The following is an 18,473-nucleotide window of genomic DNA, read 5'->3' as shown; positions in this document are numbered from 1 at the left end:
TCAGGCATGAGCTCCCATGTCTGGCCTACTCTCAGAAATTTTAAAGAATACATTTTTATTAACTATAGTTACCACATTGTACAACAAAACTTTTAAACTTCTTGCTTCTGTCTACATGAAATTTTGTATCCTTTTATTAAATAAATAAATAAAACAATTGAACTCATAGAGCTAGAGAGTAAAATGACAGATCTCCTCCTACAGAGGCTGGGAAGGATAGTGAGGTTGGTGAGTGGACATGGTTAATGGGTACAAAAATACAGTTAAATGAATAAGATCTAGTATTTGAGAGCACAACAGGGTGACTGCCGTCAATAATAATTTATTGTACATTTTTAAATAACTAAAAGTAAAATTGGATTGTTTGTAACACAAAGAAAGGATAAATGCTTGAGGATATGGATACCCGATTTACCCTGATGTGATGATTACACATTATATGCCTGTATCGAAATGTCTCACGTATCCCTTAAATATATACACTTGCTATGTACCCACAAAAATTAAAAATTAAGAAAAAAACAGTCCAAAGCCAGGCACGGTGGCTCACACCTGCAATCCTAGCACTTTGAGAGGCCAAGGCATGAGGATCACTTGAGGCCAGGAGTTCAGGACCAATCTGGACAACATAGGAAGGCCCTGTCTCTACCAAAAAAAAAAAAAATTAAAAAACTAGCCAGGTATGATGGCATACACTTATAGTACCAGCTACTCTGGAGGCTGAGGTAAGAGGATCGCTTAGTCCAAGAGGTTGAGGCTGCAGTGAGCCATAATCATGCTGCTGCATTCCAGCCTGGGTGGCAGAGCAAGACTCCTCTGCATAAAAAGGTAAAATTGAAAAACATAACAGGCCCAAGGAAGAAAAGAAAGCTATGATAGAGCCAGTGTATGTATGGGAATAATAAATCCCCACAAATTAAACTGAAACTGATTATTAATATATGGTGTTGGGAAAATTGGCTTACTAGATTAATAAAAATAAAAGATGGCTTCATAGCTGAATTCTGCAAACATTTAAAGAACTAATACCAATCCTTCCAAATTCTTCCAGAAAAAATGAACATTTCTTTAAAACTAATTTTACTTTTTATTTTTGAGACAGAGTCTGGCTCTGTCACCAGGAAGGAATGCAGTGGCATGATCTCGGCTGACTGCAATCTTTGCCTCTCAAGTTCAAGCAATTCTCCTGCCTCAGCCTCCTGAGTAGCTGGGACTACAGGCACCCACCACCACATCCAGCTAATTTTTGTATTTTTAGTAGAGATGGGGTTTCACCAAATTGGTCAGGCTGGTCTCGAACTTCTGATCTTGTGATCTGCTCTCCAACTCCTGACCTTGTGATCTGCTCTCCTCGACTTCCCAAAGTGCTGGGATTACAGGTGTGAGTCACTGAGCCCAGCCCTCAAAACTCATTTAATGAGGCCAACATTACTGTAATATAAAATTTAGAGAAAGACACTACAAGGAAAGGAAACTACAGGCCAATATTGCTGATGCATATAGATATAAACATCCTCAAAAAATAAACTAGCAAACTTTGTTTACCAGAACATTAAAAGGATCATTCACCGTGATCAAGTGCAACTTATTCTTGGGAGGCAAGGTTAGGATGTGCAGATTAATAAATGTGATTCACCATATTAACAGAATGAAGGATCTGTCACAATTCAATATTCTTTCATGACAAAAAAACTCAATGAATTAAGTATAACAAGAATGTTTTTCAACACCATGTGGGCCATATATGACAATCCCCCAGCTAATGTTGTACTCAGTGGTGAAAAAAAACATCAAGACCAGGACGCCCACAAGACAGTCTCACCACTGCTGCTCATGATAGTACTGGAAGCCCTAGCAAGAGCAACTGGGCAAAAGAAAGAAATAAAAGGAATACACATGGAGAAGAATGAAGTGAAATCATTTCTGTTTTCTGAAGACATAGTTTTATATACAGACAATCCTAAAGATTCCACCAAAAACTACTAGAACTTACAAACAAATTCAGTAAATTTGCAGGACACGAAAATAGCTAACAAAAATCAATGGCATTTCTATACGCTAACAACAGACTGTCTGAAAAAGAAATTAAGAAAACAATTCCATTTACAATAGCATCCAAAAATGAAATATTTTAACCAAAGAAGTCAACGACCTGTATGTGGAAAACTATAAACATTAATAAAAAGTGATAGGAGATGACACTAATAAATGGAAAGATATCTCATGTTCATGGATTTGAAGAGTTTATATTATTAAATGTTCATATTCCCCAAACAATGTGCAGATTTAATGTAATTTCTATTAAAATTCTAATGTCATTCTTCACAAAAATTGAAAAAATATCCTAAAATTTGTATTGGAACTACAAAAGATTCCAAATAACCAAACCAAGCTTGACCAAACAAACAAAACAAAGGTGGAGGCATCACATCACAGGATTTAAAAATCTGTTACAAAGCTATAGCAATCAAATAGCATGAAACTGGCATAAAAACAGATATACCAGCCAATAGAATAGAATAGGAAGCATGCAAATAAACCCACACAGTAAACCAATTTTTGAAAAAGGTGCCAAGAACGCACAATGAGAGAAGAAAAATCTCTTCAATAAATTGGCAAACTGAATATCAACAGACAAAAGAATAAAAATGGACCCTATCTAACCTCTTACAAGAATCAACCTAAAATGGTTTGAAGTCTTTAACTTAAGACCTGAAACTGTGAAACTACTAGAAGAACACATGGGGGAACCTCCATGACATCGAGCTAGGCAGAGATTTCTTGAATATGACCCCAAAACACAATCAATCAAAGCAAAAGTAGACAAATGGGATCGTTTCAAATGAAAACGCTTCTGCACAGTAAAGGAAACAAGTAATAGACTGAAGAGACAACCCACAGATCGGAAAAACATTGCAAATTACACATCAGATGAGGGGCTAAAATGCAAAAACACAAGAAACTCAAAGTTCTCAGTAATAAGAAAACAAATAACCCTATTTTAAAAATGGACAAACAACTTGTATAGACATCTCTCAAAAGGAGACATAGATATGGCCAACTGTTATATAAAAATGTGATTAACATCTCTAATCATCAGAGAAATGTAAATCAAAATCACAGTGAGTGCCACCTTACACCTGTTAGACTGGCTATTATGAAAAAGATAAAAAATAACAAGTGTTAGTGAGAATATAAAGAGAAAGGAACACTTATATGCTGTTGGTGGTATTGTAAATTAATTACCATATGATCCAGCAATCCTACCATTGGATGCATACCCAAAGGAACTGTGACTAGTGTATCAAGAGATATCTGCATTCCCATGTTCACTGCAGCATTATTCACAGTAGCCACGCTATGAAAACCTAATTGTCCATCAATGGATTAATGAATTTTTAAAATGTGCTATAGATACATACAATGTAATTCTACTCAGCCTTAGAAAGACAGGATATTCTGTCACTGGCAATAACATGAATGAACTTAGAAGACATTATGTTGAGTGAAATAGGTCAGGCACAGAAAGACAAATACTATATAGATCTCACTTACATGTGCAATCTAAAGCAGTTGAACTCATAGAAATAGAAAGTAGAATGGTAGTTTCAAGGGCTGGCAGGGCAAGGGGTGGATGGAGAAAGGGCAGACGTGGGTCAACTGACACAGCGTTTCACTTAGATATGTATAAAATTCTAGTGGCCAGGCGCAGTGGCTCATGCCTATAATTCCAGCACTTTGGGAGGCCAAGGCAGGTAGATCACAATATCAAAAATCGAGACCATCCTGGTCAACATGATGAAACCCAGTCTGTACTAAAAATACAAAAATTAGCTGGGCATGGTGGCACACGCCTGTAGTCCCAGCTACTTGGGAGGCTGAGGCAGGAGAATTGCTTGAACCCAGGAGGAGGAGGTCGCGGTGAGCTGAGATCATGCCATTGTACTCCAGCCTGGGTAACCAGAGCGAAACTCCATCTCAAAAAAAAAAAAAGTTCTAGTGATCTATTATTGCACAACACTGTGTCTATAGCTAATAATAGTGTATTGATTTCAAAATAGCTTTAAAAAAAGATTTTAAACGTTTTTGCTGCAAACAAATAATGAATCTCTGAGGTGAAGGATATGCTAATTGGCTTGATTTGATTATTCCACAATGTATACATGTGTCAAAACACCACATTGTACCTCATAAATATATGCAAATATTATGTGTCAATGAAAATAAAATAAAACTTTTAAAAAAGAAAGAAACATAGAAATGAATCCTTACCTACCTCAGCATCTCACAATGGACTCCAGATGAATTAAATAACTAAATATGAAAGACAAATATTTATATTGTATTTATAACCTAAGGCTAGAAAAGAACTGCATATATGAAACCCAAAAACCACAAATCATAAGGTAAAAATTAATGGACTTGATAACATCAAACAAACAAAAATTATTTTCGTGCAATAAAATTTGACTGACAAATAGGAGAATAGTAGAAGATATTTACATTTGAAACTGGCAAGGGACCAATATCAAGAATCTTCAAGGAACTCCCACAAATCAAAAAGTCAACACAAAAAAGTGAGAAGATCGAAAGAAAATGGTCAGACAGTGTAAACAAATCCTCTGCGAAGTTCAGACTAGGCAGAGCCCACTGCAGTGCTGCAAAGCCATGGCAGCCAGACTGCCTCTCTAGATTCCTCTTCACTGGACAGGGCATCTTTTAAAGAAAGGCAGCAGCCCCAGTCAGGGGCTTCTAGATTAAATTCCCATCTCCCTGGGATAGAGCACCTGGAGGAAGGGGCAGCTGTAGGGGCAGCTTCAGCTGACTTAAATGTTCCTGCCTACTGGCTCTGAAGAGAGCAGTGGATCTCCCAGCACAACACTTGAGCTCTGCTAAGGGACAGACTGCCTCCTCAAGTGCCTCCTGATAGGGAGAAACCTCCCATCAGGGGTCGACAGACACTTCATACAGGAGAGTTCCAGCTGGCATTTCGCAGGTGACCCTCTGGGATGAAGCTTCCAAAAGAAGGAGCAGGCAGCAATCTTTGCTGTTCTGTAGCCTCTGCTGGTGATACCCAGGCAAACAGGCTCTGGAGTGGACACCCAGCAAATTCCAGCAGATCTGCAGAAAATGGCCAAGTCAAAACTCCATCAGAAGGTCACCAACAGCAAACAACAAAGGCAGATAAATCCATGAAGATGTGGAAAAAACAGCAAAAAAAGGTTGAAAATGCCAAAAAACAATGCCTCTTCCCCTCCAAAGTATCATAACTTGTTGCCAGCAAGGGAACAAAACTGGACGAAGAATGAGTTTGACAAATTGACAGAAGTAGGCTTCAGAAGGTGGATAATAACAAACTCCTCTGAGCTAAAGCAGCATGTTCTAACCCAATGCAAGGAAGCTAAGAACCTTGAAAAAGGGTTAGAGGAATTTCTAACTAGAATAACTAGTTTAGAGAAGAACACAAATGACCTGATGGATCTGAAAAACACAGCACAAGAACTTTGTGAAGCATACACAAGTATCAATAGCTTAATAAATCAATGGAAAGAAAGGATATCAGAGACTGAAGATCAACCTAAGGAAATAAAGCATGAAGACAAGATTAGAGAAAAAAAGAATGAAAATGAATGAACAAAGCCTACAAGAAATGTGGGACTATGTGAAAAGACCAAACCTACATTTGATTGGTGTACCTGAAAGTGATGGGGAGAATGAAACCAAGCTGGGAAACACTCTTCAGGATATTATCCAGGAGGAACATCCCCAACCTAGCAAAACAGACCAACATTCAAATTCAAGAAATACAGAGAAAACTACAAAAATACTCCTCAACAAGAGCAACCCAAGCACATAATTGTCAGATTCACCAAGGCTGAAATGAAGGAAAACATGTTAAGGACAGCCACAGAGAAAGGTCAGGTTATTCACAAATGGAAGCCCATCAGACTAAGAGTCAATCTCTCTGCAGAAACCCTTCAAGCCAGAAGAGAGTGGGGGGCAATATTCAACATTCTTAAAGAAAAAAATTTTCAACCCAGAATTTCTTATTCAGCCAAACTAAGCTTCATAAGTGAAAGAGAAATAAAATGCTATACAGACAAGCAAATGCTGAGAGATTTTTGTCTACAGCAGATGTGCCTTACAGGAGCTCCTGAAGGAAGTACTAAATATGGAAAGGAAAAACTGGTACCAGCTACTGCAAAAACAACCCAAAATGTAAAGATCACCAACACTATGAAGAAAGTATATCAACTAATGGGCAAAATAACCAGCTAACATCATAATAACAGGATCAAATTCATACATGGCAATATTAACCTTAAATATAAATGGGCTAAATGCCCCAATTAAAAGGCACAGACTAGCAAATTGGATAAAGAGTCAAGACCCATTGGTGTGCTGTATTCAGGAGACCCATCTCACATGCAAAGACACACATAGGCTCAAAATAAAAAGATGGAGAAATATTTACCAAGCAAATGGAAAGCAAAAAAAAAAAAAAAAAAAGCAGTGGTTGCAATCCTAGTCTCTGATAAAACAGACTTTAAACCAACAAAGATCAAAAAAGACAAAGAAGTACATTACGTGACGGTAAAGAGATCAATGCAACAAGAAGAGCTAACTATCCTAAATATATATGCGCCCAATAAAGAAGCACCCAGACTCATAAAGCAAGTTCTTAGAAACCTACAAAGAGACTTAGAGTCCCACACTTGAACTCAGCTCTGGACCAAGTGGACCTAATAGGCATCTATAAAACTCTCCACCCCAAATCGACAGAATACACATTCTTCTTAGTACCACATAGAACTTATTCTAAAATCGACCACATAATTAGAAGTAAAACACTCCTCAGCAAATGCAAAAGAAAAGAAATTATAACAAACAGTCTCTCAGATCACAGTCCAATCAAATTAGAATTTAATATTAAGAAACTCACCCAAAACTGCACAACTACATGGAACCTGAATAACCTGCTCCTGAATGACTACTGGGTAAATAACGAAATTAAGGCAGAAATAAATATGGTCTTTGAAACCAATGAGAACAAAGACACAATGTAGCAGAATCTCTGGGACACATTTAAAGCAGTGTGGAGAGGGAAATTTATAGCACTAAATGCAAACAGAAAAAAGCAGGAAGGATCTAAAATTGACACTCCAACATCACAATTGAAAGAACTAGAGAAGCAAGAGCAAACAAATTCAAAAGCTATCAGAAGACAAGAAATAACTAAGATCAGAGCAGAACTGAAGGAGACAGAGACACAAAAAGCCTTCAAAAAAATCAGTGAATCCAGGAGTTGGCTTTTCAAAATGATTAACAAAATAGATAGACCATTAGCCAGACTAACAAAGAAGAAAAAAGAGAAGACTCCAATAGACACAATTAAAAAAATAGATAAAAGGGAGATCACCACTGAATGCACAGAAATACAAACTACCATTAGAGAATACCATAAACACCTCTACACAAATAAACTAGAAAATCTAGAAGAAATGGATAAATTCCTGGACAGGTACACCCTTCCAAGACTAAACCAGGAAGAAGTCAAATCCCTTAAAAGACCAATAACAAGTTCTGAAATTGAGCCAGCAATTGGTAGCCTATCAACCTAAAAAAGCCCAGGACCAGACGGATTCACAGCTGAATTCTACCAGAAATACAAAGAAGAGCTGGTACCATTTCTTTTAAAACTATTCCAAACAATAGAAAAAGAGGGACTTCTCCGTAACTCATTTTATGAGGCCAGCATCATCCTGATGCCAAAACCTGGCAGAAACACAACGAAAAAACAAAACTTCCAGGTCAATATCCCTGATGGACATTGATGCGAAATTTTCAATGAAATACTGGCAAACCAAATCCAGAAGCATATCAAAAAGTTTATCCACCATGATTAAGTTGGCTTCACCTTTAGGATGAAAGGCTGCTTCGATATATGCAAATCAATAAACATAATTCATCACGTAAACAGAGCCAATGATAAAAACCACATGATTATCTCAATAGATGCAAAAAAAGGCCTTTGATAAGATTCAACAGGCTTCATGTTAAAAACTCTCAATAAACTGGGTATAGATGGAACATATCTCAAAGTAATAAAAGCTATTTATGACAAATCCAGTCAATATCATACTGAATGGGCAAAAGCTGGAAGCATTCCCTTTGAAAACCAGCACAAGAAAAGGATGTCCTCTCTCACCACTGCTATTCAACATAGTACTGGAAGTTCTGGTGAGGACAATCAGGCAAGAAAAAGAAATAAAGCGTATTCAAATAGAAAAAAAAAAGAAGTCAAATTATCTCTGCAGATATGAACAGACATTTCTCAAAAGAAAATATGCAGCTGGGGGGAGGACTCAAGATGGCACTGTGAGAACAACCCAGGATTGGAGCTCGCGTTGAATCCGCAAACGGTGAGTCAGAGCTGCATTTCCAGACTGATCTTTGTTGCCCACAGAACAGGGAAACTCCCAAGTATAAAAAGACACGGGATGCCAGGCAGTAGGTCTGCCAGGCGAAGCCGGCAGCCGGGGCGGCGGTGGCCGGCCCTACCCAGCAATCCCCACAGGGCGCGCTTGTCCGGGTGCCTTGTTGAACTGGCAACCTGAGACTTGAGAGGGCTGGACTTGAGACTGAACGAGACTTGGACAGTAGCCCAGCCCAGGGGATTGCAGGGACAGATCGTTTGGGATACCCAGTGGGACGAACAAAACTGTGATTTCAAACATCTCGGAGCAGATGGTCCGAGACGCTCTGTGGTGGAGGGGCGTCCACCACTACTGAGGCATCCCGCCCCAACTGAGATACAGCCCACTGCTGATGCAGCCAGCCGTTGCCGAGGCAACCCGCCCCAACTGAGATACACGCCCACTGCTGACGCAGCCAGCCATTGCCGAGGCAACCCATCCCTACTGAGATACATGCCCACCGCTGACGCAGCCTGCCATTGCTGAGGCAACACGCTATAACAAAGAGACTCCTCCGCAGGGCATGGTGGAGACCACAGCAGAGCCTGCAGGAACAGGGCGAATCACACAACAGCAGGGCGGAGCCTCGGCAGCCAAACAGTGGCTAGTCTGCCTTCTAGCTGGGCAGGACACCTCATCGAACATCCAAAAATAAGGCCCAAACCCTTCAACACAGAGCATTTGAGAAAAAAAAAAAGGGTTTTTTAATGAGCTCTGTTGCAGCAGAATCAAACATAGCAGCCTAACAGCCCTGAAGGAACAACAGAGCGCACAGCTCAGCAATTAAAGTACAAACTGTCTCCTCAAGCAGCTCCCTGACCCCTCTATATCCAAAAGACTGACATTAGGCAGGCATCATCCTGGGACAAAGATAGCAGAAAAAGAAACTGGTAGCATCCCTCGCTGTGTCGCAGCTGCTAGAGGTGCACCCCAGACAAGCAGGGTCTGGAGCGGACCTCAGCAGTCGTACAGCGAAGGGGCTAGACTGGTAGAAGGAAAATCAAGCAACAGAAATACTTCATCATCAACATTCTGGGTGTCCACTCAGAGACCCAATCGAAAACTCAGCAACTATGCAGACGACCAGAGGACAAATCCACAAAGATGGGAAGAAACCAGCGCAAAAAGGAGGAAAACACCCAAAACCAGAACACCTCGCCTCCTAGAAAGGACCAAAACTCCTCACCAGCAAGGGAGCAAACCTGGACGGAGAATGACTGTGATGAAACGACGGAAATAGACTTTAGAAGATGGATAATGAGAAACTTTTGTGAGCTAAAAGATCATGTATTAAATCAATGCAAAGAAACTAAGAACCTTGAAAAAAGATTCGAGGAAATGATAACAAGAATGGATAACTTAGAGAGGAATATGAATGAATTAAAGGAGCTGAAAAACACAATACGAGAACTTTGCGAAGCAAACACAAGTTTCAATAGCCGAATTGACCAAGCAGAAGAAAGAATATCCGAAGTCGAAGACCAACTCAATGAAATAAAACGAGAAAACAAGATCAGAGAAAAAAGCGCAAAAAGGAATGAACAAAGTCTCCAAGAAATGTGGGACTATGTGAAAAGACCTAACCTACGTTTGATAGGTGTACCAGAAGGGGACGAAGAGAATGAATCCAAGCTGGAAAATACTCTGCAGGACATCATCCAGGAAAATTTCCCCCACCTAGCAAGACAGGCCAACACTCAATTGCAGGAAATACAGAGAACACCACAAAGATATTCCGCAAGAAGAGCAACCCCAAGGCACATAATCGTCAGATTCAACAGGGTTGAAATAAAAGAGAGAATACTAAGGGCAGCCAGAGAGAAAGGTCGGGTCACCCACAAAGTGAAGCCCATCAGACTCACAGCAGATCTCTCGGCAGAAACACTACAAGCCAGAAGAGAGTGGGGGCCAATATTCAACATCCTTAAAGAAAAGAACTTTCAACCCAGAATTTCATACCCAGCCAAACTGAGCTTCAGAAGTGAAGGAAAAATGAAATCCTTTGCGAACAAGCAAGCACTCAGAGATTTTGTCACCACCAGGCCTGCTTTACAAGACCTCCTAAAAGAGGCACTACACATAGAAAGGATCAACCAGTACCAGCCATTCCAAAATCACACTGAATGCTAAAGAGCTTCAACATAATGAAGAATCTACAACAACTAACAGGCAAAACAGCCACTTAGCATCAAAATGGCAGTATCAAATTCACACATAACAATATTAACCCTAAATGTAAATGGACTAAATGCACCAATCAAAAGACACAGACTGGCAAATTGGATAAAAATCCAAAACCCATCAGTGTGCTGTATCCAGGAAACCCATCTCACATGCAAGGATACACAAACGCTCAAAATAAATGGATGGAGGAAGATTTACCAAGCTAAGGGAAAGCAAAAAAAAGCAGGAGTTGCAATTCTCATCTCTGATAAAATAGACTTTAAAGCAACAAAGATCAAAAGAGACAAAGAAGGCCATTACATAATGGTAAAAGGATCGATACAACAAGAAGAGCTAACGATCCTAAACATATATGGACCCAATGCAGGAGCACCCAGATACATCAGGCAAGTTCTTAATGACTTACAAAAGGACTTAGACTCCCACACAATAATAGTGGGAGACTTTAACACTCCACTGTCAATACTAGACAGATCAACCAGACAGAAAATCAACAAGGATACCCAGGGCTTGAACTCAGACCTGGAGCAAGCAAACCTGATAGACATTTACAGAACTCTCCACCCCAAATCCACAGAATACACATTCTTCTCAGCACCACATCACACCTACTCTAAAAGTGACCACATAATTGGAAGTAAAGCACTGCTCAACAAATGCAAAACAACTGAAATCATAACAAACAGCCTCTCAGACCATAGTGCAATCAAGTTAGAACTCAGAATTCAGAAACCGACCCAGAACCGCACAGCTTCATGGAAACTGAACAACTGGCTCTTGAATGTTGACTGGGTAAACAACGAAATGAAGGCAGAAATAAAGAAGTTCTTCGAAACCAATGAGAATGAAGACACAACGTGCCAGAACCTCTGGGACACATTTATAGGAGTCTCTTGAGGAAAGTATATAGCAATATGTGCCCATATGAGGAGAATGGAGAGATCCAAAATTGACACCCTATCGTCAAAATTGAAAGAGCTAGAGGAGCAAGATCAACAAAACTCAAAACCCAGCAGAAGACAAGAAATAACTAAGATCAGAGCTGAGCTGAAGGAGATTGAGACACGAAAAACCCTTCAAAAAATCAATAAATCCAAGAGCTGGTTTTTTGAAAAGATCAACAAAATAGACAGACCACTAGCCAGATTGATTAAAAAGAAAAGAGAGAACAACCAAATAGATGCAATAAAAAATGATAAAGGAGAAATCACCACAGATTCCACAGAAATTCAAACCATCATCAGAGAATATTACAAACAACTCTATGCGCATAAACTACTAACCTGGAAGAAATGGATAAATTCCTGGACTCCTGTGTCCTCCCAAGCCTAAACCAGGAGGAAGCTGAAACTATGAATAGACCAATAACAAGGTCTGAAGTTGAGGCAGCAATTAAGAGCCTACCACACAAAAAAAGCCCAGGTCCAGACAGGTTCACAGCCGAATTCTACCAGACACACAGAAAGAGGAGCTGGTACCATTCCTTCTAAAACTATTTCAAACAATCCAAAAAGAGGGAATCCTTCCCAAATCATTTTATGAGACCAACATCATCCTGATACCAAAACCCGGCAGAGACCCAACGAGAAAAGAAAACTTCAGGCCAATATCCATGATGAACATAGATGCAAAAATCTTCAATAAAATATTGGCAAGCCGATTGCAACAGCAAATGAAAAAACTTATTCATCATGATCAAGTAGGATTCATCCCGGGGATGCAAGGCTGGTTCAACATACGCAAGTCTATCAACGTAATTCACCACATAAACAGAACCAAAAACAAAAACCACATGATTATCTCAATTGACGCAGAGAAGGCATTTGACAAAATTCAACAGCCCTTTATGCTAAAAACCCTCAATAAACTCGGTATCGATGGAACGTATCTCAAACTAATAAAAGCTATTTATGACAAACCAACAGCCAATATCATACTGAATGGGCAAAAACTGGAAGCATTCCCTTTGAAATCTGGCAATAGACAAGGATGCCCTCTCTCACCACTCCTATTCAATATAGTACTGGAAGTTCTAGCCAGAGAAATCAGGCAAGAAAAAGAAATAAAGGGTATTCAAATAGGAAAGGTGGAAGCCAAATTGTCTCTATTTGCAGACGACATGATAGTATACCTAGAAGACCCCATTGCCTCAGCCCAAAAACTCCTGAAACTGATAAGCAACTTCAGCAAACTCTCAGGATATAAAATCAATGTGCAAAAATCACAAGCATTCGTCTACACCAATAACAGACTTAAAGAAAGCCAAATCAAGAGCGAACTGCCATTTGCAATTGCTACAAAAAGAATAAAATACCTTGGAATACAACTCACAAGGAACGTAAGAGACCTCTTCAAGGAGAACTACAAACCACTGCTCAACGAAATCAGAGAGGACACAAACAGATGGAGAAACATTCCATGTTCATGGTTAGGAAGAATTAATATCGTGAAAATGGCTATACTGCCCAAAGTAATTTACAGAATCAACGCTATCCCCATCAAGCTACCATTGACTTTCTTCACAGAACTGGAAAAAACCACCATGAACTTCATATGGAACCAAAAGAGAGCCCGCATAGCCAAGTCAATTCTAAGCAAAAAGAACACAGCGGGGGGCATCACACTACCGGATTTCAAACTATACTACAAGGCTACAGTAATCAAAACAGCTTGGTACTGGTACCAAAACAGAGATATAGACCAATGGGACAAAACAGAGGCACCGGAGGCAACACAACATACATACAACTATACAATCTTTGATAAACCTGACAAAAACAAGCAATGGGGCAAGGATTCCATGTTTAACAAATGGTGTTGGGAAAACTGGCTAGCCATGTGCAGAAAGCAGAAACTGGACCCCTTCCTGACACCTTACACTAAAATTAACTCCAGATGGATTAAAGACTTAAATATAAGACCTGGCACCATAAAAACCCTAGAAGGAAATCTAGGCAAAACCATCTAGGACATAGGAGTAGGCAAGGACTTCATGAACAAAACACCAAAAGCATTGGCAACAAAAGCCAAAATAGACAAATGGGACCTAATCAAACTCCACAGCTTCTGCACGGCAAAAGAAACAGTCACTAGAGTGGATCGGCAACCAACAGAATGGGAAAAAATTTTCGCAGTCTACCCATCTGACAAAGGGCTGATATCCAGAATTTACAAAGAACTCAAACAGATTTACAGGAAAAAAACAAACAAGCCCATTCAAAAGCGGGCAAAGGATATGAACAGATACTTTACGAAAGAAGACATATATGAGGCCAACAATCATATGAAAAAATGCTCATCGTCACTGGTCATCAGAGAGATGCAAATCAAAACCACATTGAGGTACCATCTCACGCCAGTTAGAATGGCGATCATTAAAAAATCTGGAGACAACAGATGCTGGAGAGGATGTGGAGAAAAAGGAACACTTTTACACTGTTGGTGGGAGTGTAAATTAGTTCAACCATTGTGGAAGACAGTGTGGCGATTCCTCAAGGCCTTAGAAATAGAAATTCCATTTGACCCAGCAATCCCATTACTGGGTATATATCCAAAAGACTGTAAATCTTTCTACTATAAGGACACATGTACACGAATGTTCATTGCAGCACTGTTTACAATAGCAAAGATCTGGAATCAACCCAAATGCCCATTGATAATAGACTGGATTGGAAAAATGTGGCACATATACACAATGGAATATTATGCAGCAATCAGAAATGATGAGTTTGTGTCATTTGTAGGGACATGGATGAATCTGGAGAACATCATCCTCAGCAAACTGACACAAGAACAGAAAATGAAACACCGCATATTCTCACTCATAGGTGGGTGATGAAAAATGAGAACACATGGACACAGAAAGGGGAGTACTAAACACTGGGGTCTATTGGGGGGAAAAGGGGAGGGCCAGTGGGAGGGGGTGGTGGGGAGGGATAGCCTGGGGAGAAATGCCAACTGTGGGTGAAGGGGAGAAGAAAAGCAAAGCACACTGCCATGTGTGTACCTACGCAACTGTCTTGCATGCTCTGCTCATGTACCCCAAAACCTATAATCCAATAAAAAATTAAAAAAAAAAGAAAAAAAAGAAAGAAAATATGCAGCCAACAAACATGAAAAAAGAATCATCATCACTTGTCATTAGAGAAATGCAAATCAAACCGCAATGAGATACCATCTCACACCAGTTAGAATGGGGATCATTAAAACGTCAGGAAACAACAGATATTGGAGACGATATGAAGAAATATGAACGCTTTTTACTCTTGGTGGGAGTGTAAATTAGTTCAACCATTGTGAAAGACAGTGTGGCGATTCCTCAAGGATCTAGAAATAGAAATGCCATTTGACCCAGCAATCCCATTACTGGGTATATGCCCAAAGGATTATAAAGAATTCTGCTATAAAGACACACATACATGTATGTTTACTGCAGCACTATTCACAATAGCAAAGACTTGGAACCAACCCAAATGCCCATCAAAGCTAAAGTGGGATAAGGAAAATGTACAGATACACCATGGAATACTATGCAGCCACAAAAAAGAATGAGTTCCTGTCCTTTGCAGGGACATGGATGAAGCAGGAAACCATCATTCTCAGCAAACAAGCACAGGAACAGAAAACCAGACACTGCATGCCCTCACTCGTAAGTGCAAATTGAACAATGAGAACATATGGACACAGGGAGGGGAACATCACACATGGGACCTGTTAGGAGGTTGGTGGGGGGCAAGGGAAGGGATAGCATTAGAAGAAATACCTAATGTAGATGACGGGTTGATGGGTACAGCAAACCATCATGGCACATGTATATCTACGTAACAAGCTTGCATGTTCTGCTCATGTATCCCAGAACTTAAAGTATAATTTAAAAAAAAGAAGGAAAATGGTCAATAACTACAAATAGTCATTTCACAGAAGAGAAATCCCAAAGTACAAGAAGCACATAAAGAGACTCTCAAGTTGATTAGTAATTAGTGGAAAGCATATTAAGCAACAATGCGCTGTCTTAACATCAGCTTGGCAAAAAGTTAGAACCCTGGATAATGCCAGTGATCTTTGAGGCCACGAGAATGTGGGAGCCCTGGTGCAGTGGTGGTGAGGGTGCAGAGAGGTGCAGCCAATTCTGGGGATTGTTCTGTAATAAGAAACATTCGGTTACTCTCTCTTGCCTAAAAATTCTGCTCCTGGGTAAGGATAGTAGAGAAATTCTTCCATAGGTCCCAAAGGGACTCACATGAGGCTGTTTATTGCAGTACTGGTTGTGCTGGAGGGAGGGTAAAAGGCAATCTGAGTGTCCCTTTCTAGAGGGGAAGTGATAGAACACATGTGGTCGCTGATCAAGGTGTAATGCTCTGCAGCAGTTAGAAGCAAGAGACCAGAAGTACACACACCAACATGAAGAGAGGCTACAAATACATCGCTGAATTGTTATGTTTTTACAGACATAACAATTCCATTTATGTACATTAGAATACTTTCACACACTTGTAGAAAAAAACAGGTTCTTGTCATACAACCAGGAAAGATTAGGCTCACACCCTTTGAAGGGTGAGGGGAAACAGAATTTATTGGACAAAAAGGAAAATAACTCAGCAAAGCGAGAGGGGTTCCTGTTAACAGACTTCCACCCCACAGACTGAATTCCAGGACACCACCCAGGAACAGGAGAGGCTAGGCTCCTCCCTCCTTCAAATGGCGAGAACCTCCTGAGGCCCACTTCAGCCTCCCAGTGCTCAGGCCGGTGGGAGATTCTCCCAGGACCTTCCACCTTATCTTCTTCCTGCACCTATCAATACTATAATACATACTCTACAACAATACAAATCAGGATGAAAGAATACATATCAAGTACCTTAGAAAGATCTTCCAAGAGAGGGAAGTAAAAGGAAATAATAACTTAAAAGTCATAAATAACAAAGCATAGTAATAAGAAAGAGGTCTTGCAGAAATAAATTATAAGATGCCCTAAAACAAATACCATGATTAACTAAATCCTCTGCATTTAAAGAAAAAAAAAAAGAGTAAGAATTTGAAAATCAGCATTCCCTGAATGCTTGACCCAGAGGTCTCTCCAGCTGGCACATGGAGAAGAGGCAGAGGAGCTCCTCCAGAGAAACGACCTTGATTCTCCACCTCTGTTTACTTTTCAGTGAAAAGCTACTTAAACTTTCATAGGACCTAATGAGCATTTGGATGTGAAAAAAAATGGAGAAAGATGAAAGATTAGTCAGGATTCTCTAGAGAAACAGAACCAGCAAGATATATGTATAAAATATGTATTATATATAGTGTGTGTGTTCACAAGAAAACTTTAAAAAGTTTATGGAAAATGCATATTATGAAAAAACCACGCCTTCATGGATTTTAATTTTTTTATACCAAAATAAACTTGTACTAACTCGTTGTGGTATGTCTGAACAGGATCTAGTTTGAGTCATTAAGAAGGCTAAGACACCAGTTTAAGACTAGCCCCTAATGGAGGCTAAATGAATTCTGCTAAAATTGAACAAAAAAAACCCATCAAATTGATAGTGAAGCTTCAGTGGAAAAATGGTGAAATCATTGATGCTTTACAGAAAGTTTATGTGGAGAGTTCCCAAAGGAATCAGGAATTTGCAAATGGGCAACTCATTTTAAGAAGGGACTGGACAATATTAAAGATGAAGCTCGAAGAAGCAAACCATTCACATCAATGTGCAAGGAAAAAAATTATTTTGTTCATGTTCTAATTGAAGAGGACTTATGATTAACAGCAGAAACAATAGGCAGCACCATGGAGATCTCAACTGGTTCAGCTTACACAATTCTGTCTGGATAATAAAGGTTGAGAAAACTTTCCTCCTGATGGGTACCAAAACTATTGCACCAAGAGTCAGCTGCAGACAATAGCAGCGCTTTCAATGGAAATTTAAAGCAATGGAAAATTTTTTGTCCCAAAAAACTTTGATTTTATTATTAAACCTTGTAGTACAAACCTGAAAAGTAAACAAAAAGCTCACAATAAACCACATGAAGTCTCCCTCCCAAGGGAGGGTGCAGAACAGCGCTAATAAATTAAATGTCAAACTGTAAGCCATAGGCAGAAGTCTACTGTCAAAAAGAGGGAAAGTACACAGCAAGGCCATAGAAACCGGACAACCACATTGGAAAACACAGCTCTGTTTCTGTAATTGTTAAATATTCCAAAACAGTTCAGTCTTCTGCAACAGCCGACAAACTGGATCATAGGACATTCCTGGCAGTCACCACTGGCAAGCTCAGTGCAACATGAGTAGCTACGGAATTGATGAATCCGATTATGAAACAAAGAACAGCTTGTGAAAAGTTTCCCTTTTTTATTCCACACATACTGTACACACAACCGGAGAAAGGCAACAGCTACTCCATTATTATTTTGTTGTTGTTCAGCGACGTAAGCAGCACTTATAAATGTTACAAGAAAAACCCTGTAAGCACCCAATCCAACCGATGAGGAAACTGAAATGTGAGGCTTTTCTTCATCTTGTCTTCTCACCCCCCTCCCCACTCCCACCGAGAAAAAGGCTCAAGTATTTAAAACCATTTTGTACAAAAGGGAGGGGATTTTTTTTCTTTTTTTCCTTTTTGTTACAACATGAAGAGAAAAAATAGACAAGATGAGCGCAAATGCATTTTCACATTCAAAAAGAACTGCAGGCCTCCCAGTGGCTCTCTATGGGTGATCATAAACGAAACAAATTTAAAAAGAAAGATTAATGCTGACTTGTGAAGGTGTCAGACAAGAGCGGTGAGATGGCGATGGAATGTTAAAAGATTGCATGCACGTCG

The sequence above is a fragment of the Callithrix jacchus genome, chromosome 13 (assembly GCF_049354715.1).
Source record: "Callithrix jacchus isolate 240 chromosome 13, calJac240_pri, whole genome shotgun sequence".
In the NCBI taxonomy this organism is placed as follows: Eukaryota; Metazoa; Chordata; class Mammalia; order Primates; family Cebidae; genus Callithrix; species Callithrix jacchus.
Note: the sequence above shows the minus strand (reverse complement) of the source record.